This window comes from Lactuca sativa, chromosome 3, assembly GCF_002870075.4.
Source record: "Lactuca sativa cultivar Salinas chromosome 3, Lsat_Salinas_v11, whole genome shotgun sequence".
Taxonomy (NCBI): Eukaryota; Viridiplantae; Streptophyta; class Magnoliopsida; order Asterales; family Asteraceae; genus Lactuca; species Lactuca sativa.
This window is the reverse complement of record NC_056625.2, coordinates 86,076,707-86,085,344: the sequence shown is the minus strand read 5'-3', so window position 1 is coordinate 86,085,344 and position 8,638 is coordinate 86,076,707. Positions and strand designations below refer to the sequence as shown.

At 29.5% G+C, this 8,638-nt stretch overlaps 1 long non-coding RNA gene across 1 annotated transcript; it reads right to left on the bottom strand.

The window, feature by feature from the left end:
• Positions 1-6,157: 6,157 nt before the first annotated feature.
• On the bottom strand, positions 6,158-7,370 carry LOC111911568 (uncharacterized). The gene is made up of 3 exons (XR_006189255.2): positions 7,061-7,370; positions 6,837-6,945; positions 6,158-6,745 (listed from the first exon to the last, which is right to left on the bottom strand). It is a non-coding gene; the product is annotated as an uncharacterized LOC111911568 (long non-coding RNA).
• Positions 7,371-8,638: the final 1,268 nt, after the last annotated feature.

Sequence of the window (8,638 nt, the reverse complement as noted above, 5' to 3'; positions counted from 1 at the left end):
CAAAGGAAGACATAGTGGATAAACATATTTGTGTACTTCAGTTAAATTGTTTTCACTAAATTACAAATTTTAGTTAACTTGAAAACATTTATCAAAATGTTAAGGAGTTTTGTTTTACTTGATGAAGTATGATTGTTTTTAGGCCTGACAATCGTGTCGTGTTCGGGTTGGCGTGTCGCGGGTTGGCGGGTCAAAATATGACAACCCAAACACGATCCATTTAAATATACAGGTCACGGGTTGGCGGGTTTGGAACATAAACCCATATATGACCCACCAACCCATTTATTTATACGGGTTCACAAGTTGGCGGGTTCGTAGGTCAGATTTGGGTTCGTGGGTCTAAATTTTAGATATTTAAGTCTTAAACATTCAAATGAAAATTAAAAACATTCGTAGAAACATGTTGCAGACTTAGCCTTATAGGTTACGACTTATGACCTTAGACCATCCACCACGAGTAATAATGTCGAAACAATCAAATGGTCTATGAATAAATGGTATATATTATATAATACTTATTCAATATTAATACTTGATACATAAATACATTTAAAAATATAATAATTTTTTTATTAAGAATATAAACGGGTTAGCGGGTCAACCCATTTATTTTTTGAGAAACTCATATATGACCCGTTTAATAAACGGGTTGGCGGGTTGACGGGTTAGCGGGTTGGCGGGTTGGACAACTCAACCCAAACCCATTTATTTCGTGTCGTGTCGCGTGTCGTGTCGAGAATTATCAGCCCTAATTGTTTTCATCAATGAGACTATGTTCTATACGACTAATTATTTATTATTCTAATTTTTTAAAATGATTTATTATTGATTTTTTAAAAAGCCAATAAATTAAAAACATGTTTGGTAGAAACTAACTTTTCAAAAAAAAATGATTTTTTTTTTCTTTTTAAAGAGTCACGAATACTTGATTTTTTCCAAAAAGTCAATAATAAGATTAAAAATCACGTTCATATCAAATTACACTATGAGAATCATTATGAATAAAAATTACTGCGTTAGTATTCATGGAGATAAATAGAAAAACTTGTCTCAGCCCCAATTTCACATATATTCAATGAATAATATATGGTTAAGGTCATTTTTTGTCATTTATTTTTGGTTTTGTACTTATTTTGTCACTTAACTCATTTAGTATTAAAACGTGATTGAACTTATAAATTTGTGTCAAAATGGTTACGAAACATTTTTTTGGTCACTTAACTTTTGGATTTGTGCTCATTTAGTCATTTTTCGTTTTTAAAAGTTTTTTATAATTCATTTTTATAACTTTATTTTAAAATTTTAGTAACTAATGAGGATAATTTCAAAAGTTAGGTGACTAAGGCCCCGTTTGTTTTTTGTCTGACCAAGTTGGGTCGGACCTATTGGGTTGACTCGTCGTCAATATGTGTTTGATATTTAGTTTTTATCCATCTGACTTAGAAATAAGCATGTGACCGGGAAAGGAGTTGAATACCGGCTAAATGAGGAAATCAAGAAATGTTTCCATCCCGTTACCCTTGCCCTAACGCAACGCCTCCCTTCTCTCGCAACCAACAATAATTGTCCAACAAGTATTGATTGAAGTTCCTCCTCGTCTCATCAAGTAAGCATCGATTTCTCCTTATATGATAATAGTTCCGATTGTTGTTGTCTTGATTTCTACATCGATTTCATCAACTATTTCCGATTCCGGCATCGATTTCTGCCATTATTTCCGATATTTGTATCGATTTTTGTTGTTTAGATTGTTGTTGTTTCGATTTTTGCTAAATGCTCCATTGTTGTTGAAAATTTTTTCCTGTTGAACTTTGAATGTTCTATTATTGTTGAAAGTTCTTTTCCTGATGAATTTTTGTTGTTAAGATTGATAAATGTTCCGAAATTGCAAATGATTTGATGTTGATATGATCATTTGTTGATGATGTTGATAAATTTATATGTTTATTGATTTTGCTGATTTTGTTCTTGATGAATTCATACATTTGTTGATTGTTGTTGAAATGGTAACATAGTCATTTTTTCATCAGTCGACACATTCAGTCAGATGTACAATCAAACAAAATGGTTACTTACTCAGTCAATATTTTTTACTAGACAGACATTTCCCAATCAGCACTTTCTCAGTCGGCAACTATCAAACGGGGCCTAAATGGGCACAAAACCAAAAATTAAGTGACCAAACCAAAATTTTAATGACTGTTGTAGGCTTGTAACATACGTTTACAAGTTCAATAACATTTTAAAACTTAAAATGTGTTAAGTGACCAAATAAGCACAAGACTCAAAGTTAATTGACAAAAAATGATCTAAACCCTAGTTTCACATATATTTATTGCGGGTGAATAATTTATTGACCACATCAAGATGTCACCTCATAGATTGGGTGAATCTTAAAGAATTAACCTAGTCTATGTATATTTCAACTTGAGATATATGTTAGCCTCTAAATATGTGTAGTTTTATGTATTGATGTAGTTAAATGTTCTAAATAAATAAGTTATAAATGATACCATCAAATACAATATGAAACTTATGAGGAACACATATAGCCAAGAATGTGATTTGTTCATCTTATTGTTAGAGTGTGATATTGTTCAAAACCATCGATAAAGTGGATAAATATAAGTGTATGATCGTAGCCAAACAATATTGGTAGTTAATTATATTATATGATTTCGTAAATAAAAAGCCAATATTATACCTATATAAGAATGATTAAATCCACACCCCATGTTCAATTATATCAAAACAAATGTGATTAAAATGACAATGTATTCGCCATTAAAATTTGATGAAAGTTTTGTGGAGACAAACACTCGTATATGATTAGGGTAACGACATGTTGTTAGGCGCTTAACATTGTCTATATAGTTGGTTGTTTTTTGCACCTTGCATAAATAAGAGTCAGTTGGATTTAATATGCAAGATACACATAATTTATTCTACTACTAATTATATGTGATAGTTGAGACTATGAGATCACATACTAATAGCTATAAAAAAGTTTGTAAATAAATGATATACTTATTAGACAAATTACTATTTACCAACTAAAATAAGTAAATAAATTGGCTATTTAATATTTATTAGATCAAATCAAATTAAATAAGAAATTTTATTTAAAAATCAAATAAACATTTTATTTAATGTTTAAACAAGTAATTAAAGTAATTAATGAAATAAAATATGTTACTTACATTAGTTTGTTGAAAGACTTTGTTTTGAGAAACTTGTACAGAAGTATATGCATTTAAACGTGTGAAGGGTTACCAATAACAATAAGGAAACAAAGCAACATAATTATTGTTCTCTTCGTCCCTTGCCTCAAAATCGACATCTCTCCTTCCTTATGCCTATTATCAATGGCTTCATCGAGCCAATGAGGAATAACAAAACTTTGATCAAGCTGGTATCTCGTAGCATTCCAGATGTGCTTGTGTGGATACCAATAGTGACAATCAATCGTGATTGTCATCTACTACGTCAAATGATCCATACGTATCAGAGGTATCCAAAAACCATTTATGTTTGTTAGTTAATTGTTACTATCAAATTGGAGCTGCTGTGGGGTAATCAAATTTTTAAATATGAATTTTGTGCATTATTTATTTAAATTGTTTTTGGAATTGATAAAACCCTAACACTATCTTCTTCGTATGAAATTTTTTAGGAAAAAAGATGTTGATGCTACTTTCTTATCTGATGCTTATATCTTATCTATTTGGAGTTGACTATTAATTAATGTTGCTTAGGTCTTCTATATAAACTAAAAATGGAACTGATATCACTTACAAGCTATTTCAAGACCCATTTCTTGTTTTTGGTTTATTCTTTTCTCCCCCAATCACCGTCATAATCTTGAATTTGACTGTTTCTAGGATCTTTGATTCTCAATATCTTATCTTCTTCGTATGTAGTAAGCAATACGATTTTCCATTTTTTAGTTCTTTCTTTAACATATAGCCAAGTAGTTATCATACACTTTTTTATAGCCGAATATAACCTATTGCTTTAATGTTTTCACTATTTCATTATTTAAGTAATGTATAAATGCAACTGATATTACTTACAAACTATTTCATGACCCATTTCTTGTTTTTGATTTCTTCTTTTCTCCCCCAATCACCGTCAGAATATTGAATTTGATTGTTTCTATGATCTTTGATTCTAAATATCTTATGTTCTTCGTATGTAGTAAGTAGTAAGATTTTCCATTTTTTTAGTTATTGCTTTAACATATAGCCAAGTAGTTATCATATACTTTTTATAGGCAAATATAACCTAATGATAATGATTTAATTTTTTCACTATTTCACATATTTAAGTAATGTATAACACTGCTTACAACTCAATGCATAAAAACCAGAAAAGGATCTCTATATTGTTGATGAGTTTATTATAGATTAGATCTTATAAATCGTTTTAAGTTCTTGAGTCGTAAATGCTAACAAAGCGACAATGTTATTGATGTGGTTAATGAAGACCTAAAAATGAAGATTGATAGAAAGAAAGATACTCTTCTTAATGGTGATGTGGGTAAAAATGGAAATAAAGTGTAATAGTATGTTGTCGACAACCAATTTCTTGTGTTCAACACAAAAATCGTGTATGTTGTTTAACATTTCTGAACTAAAAGTTGAGGGTCATTGAGGCTATAAGAATGTGTTTATTGCTTCCATTTTATGCAATCGGTGGCCATGTGACTACCAACTAGAAACTAAAATGAAAATTAATATAAACACTCAGTCATGACCTTCACGCCTCTTGCAACCCTTTTTGGAGAAGATCGTTTGCCACATGCTAAGAGAAGATTGGACATCTATTATTATTACTATTTTATTATTATTATTATTATTATTATTATTATTATTATTATTATTATTATTATTATTAGTATTATTATTATTATTTATTTGGACAATCTATTTTTTTATAAGTTATGAAAACTATATCAAAATTCATGGGTTTTAATCTCTATAAATACAATGTAATAGGGATATATATATATATATATATATATATATATATATATATATATATATATATATATATATATATATATATATATATATATATATATATATACTAGGTTAAAACCCGTGGAACCCACGGGTGTTAATTTTAAATAGAATTAAAAAATTTGATTATGTAATAAAATAATATATCATTAATTTAGAAAAACTTATGAATTGTAATATTGTATTTTTTAAAAAAAATAATATTAAAAATAATAATATTGGGAAATTCAATTTATACGAATAAAATATCATTTGCACTTCTAATTAAAACTCTATAAACTTATATTTCTCATATATTACTGTCACTTTCAATTTTGTTATTTATCTATAGTTAGATTTTTAAAAATTGGAAAATTTAATAAAATTGTTAGATTTAAGAAATGAAGAGTAAATTAGAAAAATTGTCCCATGGAAAAAAAGAGTCAAATTAGCGTCGACACAAAAACACATCAAACTTTAACATTAATTCCATCAAAACTAGCACATTAACTATTCTTCTGCCAGTGGGGCTTATGCAATATCTTCTCCTTGTGGTTGCTGGTAAATGACATTAAATATAAAAGGGTTAAATCATTGAATCAAATATATTATTATAATGAAAAAAACCCAAGTAAAATTTAGCATTTCCGAATAGCTTTGCCTGCCATATACATGGTCATAAAATTATGAATCATCTTATTCCCATGCCTTATATTCTAGATCTTTCTTCGATAGTTGGGTTCCAAGGATTTGGTTTAGTTTTTCTTTGACTCATATAATAAAAATAAAGGGAGTACAATGTTATATTTGGTTAGAATGAAATAAAGGTTAGATGATAAACTCACAGTTTATGAATAGAATAAAACAGTTTAACAGGAAACACATGGTTTGTGATGATAAACCAAACCAGATTGATGACCAATAGGTTCTAGATGGCCACCATAAAAAAATGACTAAAATGACCCTATCAAAATAAGCCCTTAGTCATTATAGTAGTAGTAGCTATTGTAGTTGCTAAAAGATACAATAGTAATACCTAGGTGACCACTAAAACCTATTTCCCAAATAAGGGTAAAAATGTCTTCCATTGGAATTGGGCACAGGAAAGGTCTGCCTGAAAGACCAACCACCTTTGAAAATTCTTAGGTGAAACATAAAAATCATGTTGCTTTTACCCAGCCTAAATTAATTCCTTTTGCCCACTCTTATCCCTTAGTTGGATGAAGATGCTATTTTGTTGGTCTTAGCATACGAATAAATCAAATAGATAAAAAGTAATGGACTGAAAGTTTTTTGAGTATCTAGCAAAAGAAAAGTAAAATTATCAAAGGATAAAAGAGGAATATACATTTAGGTCATTTTGAATTTCTCCTGAATCAGGGGATGTATAATGTTACCAATATTTTATAAGATATACCTCAAAGAAGGCTGACCAGAGCTAAAATACATCTAAATTTCTTTTATAAAAGATAATATCTAAATTTTTGACACTCCTTTATTGACGTCTTATTTTTTCTGAAAATAACAGCAACAGATGGAAGCTAGATACAAATTCTTTTCTTTCCAAATGAAAAGAGAACTCAATGCCTGAAATTAAAAAACCTCACCATATATAATCATATGGAAATATTAGCAAGTGTTACCATGTAAACAAGAAAACTGAAGTAGGCTTGCTTGAATCAGAGCATAAACATGGCGGTAACATGAGAACAGATCAAATCAAACTTAAATTTCCTGAGAAGCTGATGACGATTTTCAAAAATTAAAATTCTATTAACACAAAAGTCTTGACGTTCTCAATACTATGAAAAAAGAAAGGTACAAAGAAATTACCTTTGATTATGAGAAGGTGGCAAGCAGCTTGGAAGAGGTAACCGTCAACTTAGTTGCCCCGGACATCCGTCTACAACACACAACACACATAATGGAGAAACCATGATCCCTACTTCACATTAGGAAAAGAGATATTGGATACTGATTATTCCCAAATTGGAACTTGATTCGCCAGCCAAATAATTAAAACTAAAAAAAAGGAATTGAAAGGATTCAGATGAAACCTCCATGGATTTCTAAACCAAACGGACAACGTGCTATCAGAAACAACTACGATCAACAAAGTGTGGATCGGAAACCATCAGAATCGATCTCGCCAGTTTGAACTTCCTTTTCGCACATAAGCGGTGGAATTACACAACATAGATGGTTAAGACTTGGTGGCTAAAGAAATCGTCAAATGAGAGAGAGAGAGAGAGAGAGAGAGAGAGAGAGAGAGATACTGAAGAAGAAAGGCGATCCTTTAGGGTTGATATTGGAAAATCGAATCTCTATATGGGATTAAATCCCAGATTTCTGGAATTTAGGGCTGATTTATAGCATAAAAGTTGGAAAGTAGAGCGATAATGAAGGCGGATTGGTATTAAGAGGCAGAAAGGGTATTTTTGGAACTTCACATAGAAAACTTGAGCGAGAAAAATTCGCCGGGAGTGGCTCAGGAATTGCCATGTGGCAAAAAGGTACTGTTTTATTAGAATAGGGATTTGGTTGTGTAGATAATGTATTTTTGGTTGTGTTAGGTTATTGATAAATGGTTAAAACTTGATTCACTTCGTTGTATATATGATAGAGAAAGTATTTTTTTTAAATAAATGAGTGTGTTGTGACCTAAAAAAATTGAACATAAGCTAAAGGTCGGAGAGGATGATATGGACAAAGTTAGTATAAGTGATAAAAATCTTCTCTCTTTTAAATTATTTTCTAATATGTTTTTTCTTTTCTTTTTAATTATTTTTATAATTTAGTAAAACAAAATTAGGAATCTCTCTCTTATATGATCATATCCTTTTTATCCTTAACTTTTAGTTTACCGCTTTCCATACTCTTCTTATTTTTTTGAAAAAATAACAGTAACCGTAATGATATTTTTAATCCAACAATCATATTCATAAGAAATCGTTGAGTAAGGTATCATATAATTTTGAAGTCAAGTCGATGTTATTATTTTTCAATAAATTTACTGATTATCATTGTAGATATTTTTCATGAGTTTCTTTTAATTTCTTTCATGGGTTCAAGATTTAAACTTGTTGTTGCTACTATTTTAGGATATTGATTATTTGTTGAGATAAAAATATAAATGCTTACTTTTCAGTAGTAAGAGACCGTCTTAGTAATTGATATTTTGTTGGTTTAAAACTACAAGCAATCGATTATTACATTAATCATAAAGTAAATTTCCACTGTTGGGGAATAAAGATGTAAATACTCATGAGATGATTATCAACACTTTGTTGAAATTCTTCTAAGGAAGTTTAGTTTGAGTTGATTAGTTTCTATTCATAAGATTCCTTATACATTCAATTTTGATGAATCTAGTAACATATCCTACAAAGTTAGCAATTCATCTTGTTCTAGTGGCCATTGGCTACTAATTATAATATAGAAACCTAAAAAAGTCAAACATTGAATATTGAAGTTAGCAATTCCTCTTGCTGTAATGCATATTGATGAATATTGAAGATCTTCCCATTAACGAAACATAAAAGTATTGGGTACCTTCAATTAACTTGTCCAAAAGGCACTTCTGGTTAAACTTGAAGAAAAAAAACCATACCTATGATTTGATTAACTTGGAAAAT